A 10,925-nucleotide genomic window follows, 5' to 3' on the forward strand; every position below is an offset into this window, starting at 1 on the left:
TGTTTCTATGCTCAAAAGATATCGATCATATCCTTCTTATATTATTTCTATAGAGGATATTGAAATCCGACCTGGTTTGTCATATGAAGAGGAACCGGTTAAAATATTAGCTCAAGAGGTAAAGGAATTACGTAATAATCGGGTTCCCTTAGTGAAAGTATTATGGAGAAGTTATAATATTGAAGAAGCAACATGGGAATCGGAGGATACAATAAGATCCTAGTAGCCCCATCTCTTTTTAGGTAAATTTTGAGGACGAAATTTATTAGGGGGAGAAATGTAATGACCTGAAATTTATGAGTATTGGAAATTGTGTTTTTGGATTACTGTTTTTGTAAATCGGGTTCGTAAATATTTATTAAAAATATTTACGAATGTTAGTTGAGTGATTAATTAGATTTTGGTTAAGTGAATTAACTTGAATTGAAATTAATTTAGTATACGGACTAGATTGAATATCTTGTAAAAGTTGAATAATTGAATCAAGAAAATTTAAATGACTAAATTAGTAAATAATCCATAAGGGAAATAGTGACAAATGTGTGGAAAATATAGTTCCATGTGTATGTATAGTATACATATATTTATACTTAGTATTTAAGTATATAATGTAATAATATATTAATATAATAATATATTAATATAATAATATAATATAATAAAACATAAAATAGATGAAAGAAAATAAAGAAACAAAATAGAAAAAGGAACAGAGAAAAAAACGAAAAAGGAGAAAAAAAGAAGAAAAGAAAAAGAAAAGGAAAAACTGAGGTTTTAGGATTTAAAGTTTAATTTGGTAAGTCAATTAAGCCATTTTTACTTAATTTTGAAGTTTTAAAAGCTTTAGAACAAAGTTTTGTTGAAATAAAGTTGAGGTTTTGGAGGTTCATAGGTTTTTAAACATGGTTCATGTTGAACAAATTGTTGAATTAGGGATTTAATTGAATGAATTTTAATTTAGAATTGATTAAGGGATTAAATTGTAAAAGAAGCTGTAAGTTTTATGTTAGAGGGACTAAATTGAAAGAAACTTGAGATTAGGGTTTTACCATGAATATTTGATGGTTAGGGTGAATATGATAGGAAATTGAATAGAAATGAAGTATGAATTGAGTGAAAAAGTAAATGAGTTAATTAGGATCAAATTGAAATTAAGGTTTGAATTAAATAGAAATTCAATTATTTATTGTGAATTAATGTTGTATTAATAGTGTAAATTTTTTTAATTTTCGTAGCTAATGTAGTATCGGAGACATAAACAAAGAAAGGAAAAGAGAAGGTTGACGAAGAGTAATCCGAGAATTACGGTTTGTATTTCTATAAACCGAACTTAATAATTAATTATTGTCTTTTATTATATAATGTATATGGTAAGTGAAATGGAGGTAAGAGTTGTTATTTTTTTTTTGTATTGTATTGAAATATATATTGAAAATATTGAATCAAAGTGTGAATTGATTATTATTTGAAAATTGAAAGTGAATTGAATACCCTATTAACAGTGTTGGGCTAAGTTGGATATAGTTGGCATGCCATAGGATTGGAAGTGTTCGGGAATACTTCAACTTTGAATCAATGAGGCACTATAAGTGTCGTATTGATACTGTTACTTTGATTTAATCCGATGAGGTATTGAGTACTGCACTGTTACTGTTTACTTCAGTAAAGCCAATGAGGCACTGAGTGCCGTACTGGTGTGTTGGTTGGATTCGTGTATCCGTCTAGGTCCGAGTTATGTTAATAGGGGTAAGCTACTGTACTGAATAACTGATGGTTACTAATTGATTATATTAATGTGCTGAACAACTGGTTGTTATTCATTGATTATGAATAGAATTAAATATTTTCTTGAGAATGAGTTATGAATATATTTATTGTTATAAAAAATGAAATTTTATAGTCCGAATGCATATGAATTAATAATTGATTTAAGTGTTGGTTTATAAAAATACCAGTGAGTGCATACTCAGTGTACGGTTTGTTTCTGTGCACAGGTTAGGTACGAAAGTAACTAACGACTCAGCATTCAAGGCGATCCCGAACTCAAATACGTGGTGACGTATTTTCTCTTTTGAAAATGGCACGTACCTAGGTTGCTATTTGTTGTCATTTTGATGTGTAAATATTAATGAAAAATGGTGGTTTTGGTTGTTCCATATAATTACATATGTCTGGAATATAGTTTACTTCATAGTTTAGTTAATTTTGTTGAATGATATTTAGATGAATCAATTAGATAATTTATGTTAGATTGTTATAAACATAAATATGTTAGAACTTTATATTATTAGTTAGTTATAAATAGAGATATATAAATTCATGAATTGAATTGTTGGAATATTGGAATTTAGTTGCTTGTGGTTTAAAATTTGTAGGGTTGGTAAACTTGAATTGAAAGGCTCATTTTGAGTCCACACGGCCTGACACATGGGCGTGTGATTAGACTGTGTGAGACACACGGCTTACACATGGGCATGTGGTTAGGCCGTGTATCCCCTGCACCTTAAATGTTGTAAACATAATGCCAGGGAATAGCCACATGGGCAGAGACACAGGCATGTGTCTCAGCGGTGTGAGGCACATGGCCATAGCACACGGGCATGGGCCCTGGCCGTGTAAAAACTGCATTAGATTCGAATCAAAAATAAATCAACATGGGCTAAGCACACGGGCATGTGTCTTTGCCGTGTGAAACTAATTTATTCATGAGCAATAAGTCAAAGAGTTACACGGGTAAAGGACACTGGTATGTCCTGGCCGTGTAAGCCACACGGTATATCAAAACAAGCATATCATGGAGACACACGGGCGTGTCTCCTAGACCACACGGACGTGTGGGTACTGTTTAAAAGGAAAATTTTGAAATTTTTCAGAAGACTTTAAGAATTTATGATTGGGTCCCGATTTGTTACTAACTTCTATTTTGGGCCTCGAGGGTCCATTAAAGGGTCAGTAAGACGAATTACTAAACTGTATAATAAATATTCTTGTATTATTCGTGTTTAAAATTTAGTGACTGGTAATGATTCGTAATCCTATTCCGATGTTGGAAAAGGGTTAGGGAGTGTTACATTTCCACTTTGCAATGTCACTGCATTTACATGTTGTCTTGGGTTAGGTTCCGTTTGTAACGGTAACTTCCCTTGTGATTTCATTTTCTCAATTGATGTAACCAAGTCTCTTATAGATGCCTCGGGTTTCTGTTTAAAATCAAGCTTATTAGCTGCTAATTTATTAACCATGGTTTTTAGAGAGGTACTTGAATCTTGTGGCTATTGTGGAAACTGATTTTGGTATGGCTGATTATACCGTTCGTTGACCCCATAACTCAAGTTAGGATGGTCTTTCCATCCTAGGTTATAGGTATTAGCATAGAGGTCATATGACCTTTGTGGTCGCTCAGGAAAATTCCCCATAACATCCAAATTGGCTATAGTATCATCATACAAACTAGGACATGCATCAGTTGTATGTTTAGGTGTTGCACAAATTCCGCATGGTTGGTGTAACACCCCTAACCCGTATCCGTCGTTGAAACAGGGTTTCAGAACATTATAAAAAGTTTTATAATGTTTTACAAATGATTTATGCAAATTACTATTCATTAACCGAGATTATTCAAAACATCCCTTAATTGGACTCTCGAGGCTCAATACGAGCACTAGTATCGAGTTGTGACTTATTAGGAACTCTAAGAATTTTTTGCGAAATTAAAAAATTTTCCAAGGTACGGGGCTCACACGCTCGTGTGGTCCAACGAACACACCCGTGTGACCCTAAGACATGCCCGTGCTGTAGGCCGTGTTCAAACTTTTGTAACTCTTTGACTTGTGCACACGGCCATGCCACACGCCCGTGTGCTAGGCCATATGGTTAATTAATTCAATTCAAAATTAGGTGCAGCTTTCACACGGCCAAGACACACGCTCGTGTTCTAGGCCGTGTAGCACACACGGCTGAGACACACGCCCGTGTCTCCGCCCATGTTTCTGCCTGTGTGCTCAATTCTAAGCATCATGTTTCTCAAAATTAAGGTACATGAGACACACGGCCTAACTACATGCTCATGTACTCAGCCGCGTGTCATGCATGGTCTAGACACACACCGTGTGTTTGCCCATGTGGACAAAATAAAGCCATTTCTAGCTTCATTTCTCACCCTAAAATAACACCAAAGGCCTGTACTTAAAACTCACATCCAATACCAACCATTTCAAGCATTTAAATTAAGAAAATTCCATCATTCAACAAGGCATATGATTGCATGCATACATGTTTATAATCTTACCTTGGTATATTTCATATGTTAGGCATAAGTTGAACAACCATTAACATGTATGTAACTACCATAGTATGACATTACAAGTACATCAAAATAACCATTATTAAAAATTCCAATGGCTAGATTACAAACCATAAAAATAAGCCATCTATGGCCAAGTTAGCCTATACATGCTATTATAACAAAATGATTTTTACTATAAATACCCAAAATAGCTAGTAGATAGTGTGATGGTGCTCCAATGATCTCCAGCCTTTGCAAGCTTTTGAGCACTATAAAGCAGGGGAAAATAAAACAGAGTAAACATTTAGTAAGTTCGTATAACGAAAGCTAAACTTACCAATCCCATTTATTAAATCTAAGCCTACAATATCATGTTTTCCATCCATTTGGCGTAACTGCCTAAACACATATATTCAATCAAACATGTTAGTCACAAAATCTTCATATACATTAAGTAAGGATAGATGAACTCATCATGAAATATTCTTTCAAGACATTATCATTTCATCTAATAATACTCATACCATGTCGAGAGTTGTGTCCGTTGAATCATTGAAATCTCAATGGATGTTCAACTTGTACATTTGAGGTGTACGATTTAATAATCCGTCAATTCTTTTTCAAGAGTACCCATTAGGGCACTTAATCAAAGAACACACTCTCAAGCCACATGACGTATAACAGGATTACCAGTCCAGGCTAAATCCTTTATATAACATATGCTCAGAAGAGCTCAATTAGGATTACCAGTCCAAGCTAAATCCTTTATGTAACATATACTCGAGAGATATCGTATCAGGATTACCTGTCCGGGCTAAACCCTTCCTATAATGAGGTCTATAGGATTACTCGTCTGAGCTAATTCCCGTCAGCAACAAATGCGGGACGTCATTCATTTCGAGAAAGCACATATGTTCATCGGAATTCAATATTCAATCAGGACATAGCCCTTTTTCACCATTTTCAAGCATGTATTAATTTCTCATATTGTAACATCCAAGTAAATCACATAAATGATAATCACATTTCATATAATCACAACATTTAATTTAACATAATTACATGCTTGATTTAAGTTACACGAACTTAACTCCACTCTGGTTCGCGTATAAAATCTACTAATCTGAAACTTTTTCTTTTCCTCGATCTAACCTTGAATGTGAGTTGTCTAGATCTATATAAATAGCTTTAATACTGAATTTCTCATATTTCATACTCATCTGGACTCAATTTACGTCTTAGGAAAAATTACCATTTTGCCTTTAACTTTTCCATTAATTCTAATTTCGTCCTTAGGCTCAGAAAATAAAACTTGTGCAATTTACTCCCTATTCCAAGCCTAACCAAAATCCCATCACAAAATTTACAGCACATGTATTCATAAAAATTCAAAATTTTTATCAAATTTCACAACTTTACATTTTAGTCCCTAAATCATGTTTTCATAAAAAATCGCTTTGTAAAAGTTGTTTATCTATCAACAACCTTTCATTTTCTACCACAAATTTCTAATTGTCAGCATATTCATCCATGACCCAAATTTCATACCTTGATAAATTTTCAAATTTATCCCCCAATTAGATAGATTAAGCTATCCTAGTTTAAAAATATCAAAATTACTAAAAACGAGACAAAGAAACTTACCCAATTAAGCCATGAAAGTTTATTCTCTCTCTTCTATGGTTTCCATGTATTTTAGGTTGGAGAAGATGAGTCACCAAAAATCTACATACATTTTTTTAATGGTCTATATACCATATAAGGACCTCTAGTTTTGAATTCCATAGCTATTTAATCATTATAGCTACTAGAGTTTAACTTTCGCATTTTATGCGATTTAGTTCTTCTCGTAATTAAACACTTAATCGATAAAATTTTCGTATCAAAATTTTCACATGACATGTCTGTCATAATACAAACCCTATAATAAAATAAAAATAAACGTTATTTTCAGATTGTATTTGTGTTCTCGAAACCAACGTTCCAATTTTACTGAAAAATTGGCTGTTACAGTTGGGTTGGTCTTGTTTTTACCTCAAAAAGAGAATTCACGATATTAGTAAGTCGATCAAATTTATCTTCTAAAGCTGAAATACTTAGCTGGTGAACCCTTCTGGTGGGCTCAGGATTGGCTTGGAATTGCTGAGTATTTGCAGCCATCGTGGATATCAAGTCCCTCGCCAGTTGAGAAGTCATGTTGACCAATGCTCCTCCACTGGTGGCATCTACCATATTCATCTCTATGGGCTTTAAGTCCTCATAGAAGTATTGGAGCTGAGAATGTTCTGTTATCCCATGTTGTGGGCAACTTGCACACAACTTCTTGAATCGTTCCCAATAGTCATAAAGAGACTCCACATCTTTTTGCCTTGTATGATCTCCCTTCTTAACTCAGCTACACAGATGCTGGAAAAAATTGTTAAGAAACAAACAAGAAAGATTAGTCCAAGTTGTAATAGATCTAGGAGGTAGGTAAAAAAACCATTCCCTAGCAGAATCTGCTAGGGAGAAAGGGAAAGTATGCAATTTGATTTGATCCTCAGTTACGCCCTAAGGTTTCATACTAAGATAAACCATATGAAATTCTTTTAGATGTTTGTGTGGATTTTCATTTTGTAAGATGCGAAAAGTTGGCAGTAATTAGATTAATCCTGACTTCAGTTCAAAATTAGTATCCATAGTAGGATATACAATACATAACGGCGGTTGTTCTGTAGGAGCTTCGGCCAATTGTCGAATTATTTGAGCCATAGTTGATGTGCTAGATTCGGGTTTTCGTTAACCCTAGTGTTAAGCACTTCTTCTGGTGGACCGACTCCTAGTCTTTCATTCTCTAGTGTTTGAGTAGGGTTTTCGTTAACCCTAGACTCAACTTTGTCGCCTGCTTTTATCTCTGGCGGTGGGTTACTCTAAGTTCCTACCACATTTGACTGCTTTTTACGTAGCTTTGTTTCGTTGCGATTAGCTTTTGTAGTCTTCTCTATTTCTGAATCAAACATAAGAATACCTGGAGTAGATCTGGTCATAAAAAACAAAAGAAACAATATTATTATGTTACCAGTCCCTGAAAACGGTACCAAAATTTGATGCATCGTTGAGAGACCCAAAAATATCCTCTCCCTATAAAATAATGAAAAGAATAGTATAAGGGAATTAGGGTCAAATCCTTAGGGACTGGATTTGCACAAATTCTTGTTCCTCGAGATCTCGGGTAGAGTTGTGCCTAAGAAAAATAGTGTACCTAGAAATAAAATAAAAAAAATACAGAACTAAAAATATAGACGAATTGAGATTGTGTAAATTGAAATTGAAATTGTAAAAATAAACAGAGTCGAGAAAAGAGATTATTGGATTGAGAGATTCCAGCCTCTGATTATCTTGATCCTCCTGAGGTTCAATCCTAGGCTTTTAGATGATCCTTCTCATGATAGAATAAGCCAGTTATAGTGGAAGAGGACACCTACAACCACTAGCTCCACTTAGATTTTAGATTTACGATATAGAGGAACCTGAATCTAGCCAACCGTCACTTTTATGTGACAGTCTTACACTAGATCATCACTTTTCAATGGTGAATGCCATACCATTTTGTCTCTTGGGCTCGACAACCACTGGCGTAATAAGGTAACAAACCGACTGCGCAACCTTCCCAAAACATACAAAGCGGCCGCCTTTGCACAAGGTGAAAAGATCACTTTTGAATGGACATGGATGGAAGTGTCAGTCTCGTCGTGCGGAGAAACGATGAATATTCATTGACATGAACCCTTTTTGGGGAATCTCGACAACCTTTGGGTAGATGATTTTAGTGGCTGATGCTTTTTGGGAAAAAGAAATAAGTTTAATAAAATTGAATTTTATTGAATAAATAAAAGGAACAAAAGCCAAGAGCCTTAGGGAGACGGAGGTTTTACAGAAAAGATGAGGACAATTTGTGTCACTCTATCCCCTATTTATAGTACTTATAAAACCTAGTTTGTTCCTATTTAAATTCTAAAAGATAAATAAAGATAAATAAAGTTAAAAGTTGAAATTAAATCTAAATAATAATCCTAACAATAATATTTATAAAATTCAAATTTAAATAGAGTCTTATGTTTATAAATCTTTTCTTTGAATTTTTTGCCCCCAAATCTTTCACACTTTGTATTTTTGGCACCATTTCTTTTCTATTTTGCATGTTGGCCCATTTTGTCTTCAAATTCATGCTTTTTACCCTCAAAATTCCTTTTGCTTTCAATTTAATCCCTACCAGATAAAAAAACATAAATAGCTCAAATTAGTTGGATCATACTCAAAATAAATATGTAATTAATACATAAAAATATGTCATTTCAGAGTATTATCAATTACCTTCCAAATTAACCCATTTCAAACCTCATTCCATTCATTTGCAATCCCTCTCCAAAGAGGAGAATAATTCTTTGTATAAAGCATTTGTGGAATAATGCCATACCATTTATACTTCGTTTGCAACACTTAACCCAAAGCTAATCCAATTGACTTACCAAATCGAATCTTAAGTTCATAAGAAACGCTCCATTTTACATCTCCATTTGTTTAAATCCTATGCCTCCTAATTCAACGGGTTGACACATCACTTTCCAATTGACAAGGTTAATCTTTCGCGTCTCTTCTTAGTGTAACGAGATTTTGTGCAAGTGTACACAATCGTTCAAGTAAAAAATAAGTAAAATAAGTTATCGTCTCTATAGGGACTTTATAAGCTTAACCGATTAATTGCAAAATTATAATTAACAATTTGATGTAAAAACTCAATAATTTGGATGGTGATTGTTAAACTAAGTAAAATTAACTAGATGCAAAGATCGATCCCTATACAATTCTAATCTAGATGCAATTTACCTAAAAGTATGAATGAATGGCTTTAGCAACAAAAGCAATCAACATTAAACGGGCTAGGATAATTATATTAATCAATTCAATTTACTTTATCAAGCTTAATAGTGTTCAAAAATACTTCCACGACAACTCGATCTTTCATGAGTTTGGAAGCCAAATTAAGTCCTTCCAGAGTCTTTTACTTAGTTAAATATGCATTTTATTGATCAAATTAACTAAGGGATTCTTAGCATTTATGTAAGGTCACAGGGACATTTACGTTTGCAATAGTTTAATTACATAAACCTAAAAACTATGTAAGATAAGAGAGCAACTAAATATATTATGAACCTCAACTTAGTCGGGTTTAAGGATCTAAATTGAGCATTGCACTTTTAAATTATGTGTCTACTAGCTGACATCTAGTTAGGAACGCTCTGCTAATCTGAGTACACCCAATCACATATGAATGAAATACATCATGATATTAATTGAAAACATGATTAACTGAGGCCTAAACATGTTAACCATGAGTAAAATAGATCTTATTGAATTAACATAATCATCCTAGCAAATAGGATTTAAAATAACATTGTTGATGTCAAAAATAATAAACTCAAAGCAAACATAATTAAAATAAATAACAAGAGGAAAAAGTAAACTCTATTCAGTTCAATAGCCTTTCAGATATATTCTGACTGATTTAGTTCAGTAACCTTTTGGATCTATTCTAATTGATGCGCTCCTCGATCCTGCTCGATGCTTCTTTTGCTAAGGAATTCCTAAGGTGGTCGGCCAAAGAATGCTTTTGACAAAGCTTTTGTGGCTAAAGGATGGCAAGGAGATTGGTGGCTATTGTTGCATGTAAATAACTAATACATTTGTACAAGTGTACACGCCATTCAAGTAATAAAGTGATAAGTAAGTATCGTCTCCACATGGATAAAAAATTAGTAAAAAATTGATTAAGTTATTATAATCCTATTGACTATACTAAATAGCAAGAAATACTTGCAAGTTGAATAAGGTGTTTGTATAATGATCTAATGAAATCAAATGTTAAAAACAAAGAATTGATATGGCAAATAAAATGTTGTGGCAAATTACATAGAAAAGCAAGAGTCTTCCTGTTGTTGAATGAATAGGGCTAGATTTATTGAGGTGAAGTGTTCATATCAAAATAATGCCATGGAAAAATATTGTCTAATCAACTGCTCAGAGAGTCACTATTGTAACCTGCCTCTTTCGATAGCTAGATCTTAAGCTAGAAATCTAAGTTACTGTATGTCTACAAAAATCTAGGTTAATAACTACAATGAATGTTCTTCTCTGTACAACTCGGAACATCTATGTCTAGAGTGCTAGAATATTCTGTCGAGTATTCGCTTGCAACAAACTATTCAAGATCTAGTATATTTAAGCTTTTTGAAATTAAAAATACATCTAAGAATACATCACACAATCAACTATGCCTAGAGCTTGCATGCATGTATTTAAAATAAGCATAAATTGAATGAAACAGTGACATAGACAATCTCAAATCATGGGTATTAAAGATGATAAAACATTTACCCAAATAACTCCAACCTAGAAAAGATTTAGTTCATGGGTTGAAAAGTTAACATCAAAATAAAATCATTCATCAACATTCTCAAATAAGTTTGAATCACAGATATCAGGAAAGTAAAGGTAGAAATGCAGGAATTCTTACCACACTCCAACTTCTCTTTGATATTCAGATTGTACATGAATCCAGGATAGCTATCTCTCCTCATTTTTCACATCTGTATTCTTTTCT

This window comes from Gossypium arboreum, chromosome 3 (genome assembly GCF_025698485.1).
Source record: "Gossypium arboreum isolate Shixiya-1 chromosome 3, ASM2569848v2, whole genome shotgun sequence".
Lineage (NCBI taxonomy): Eukaryota > Viridiplantae > Streptophyta > Magnoliopsida > Malvales > Malvaceae > Gossypium > Gossypium arboreum.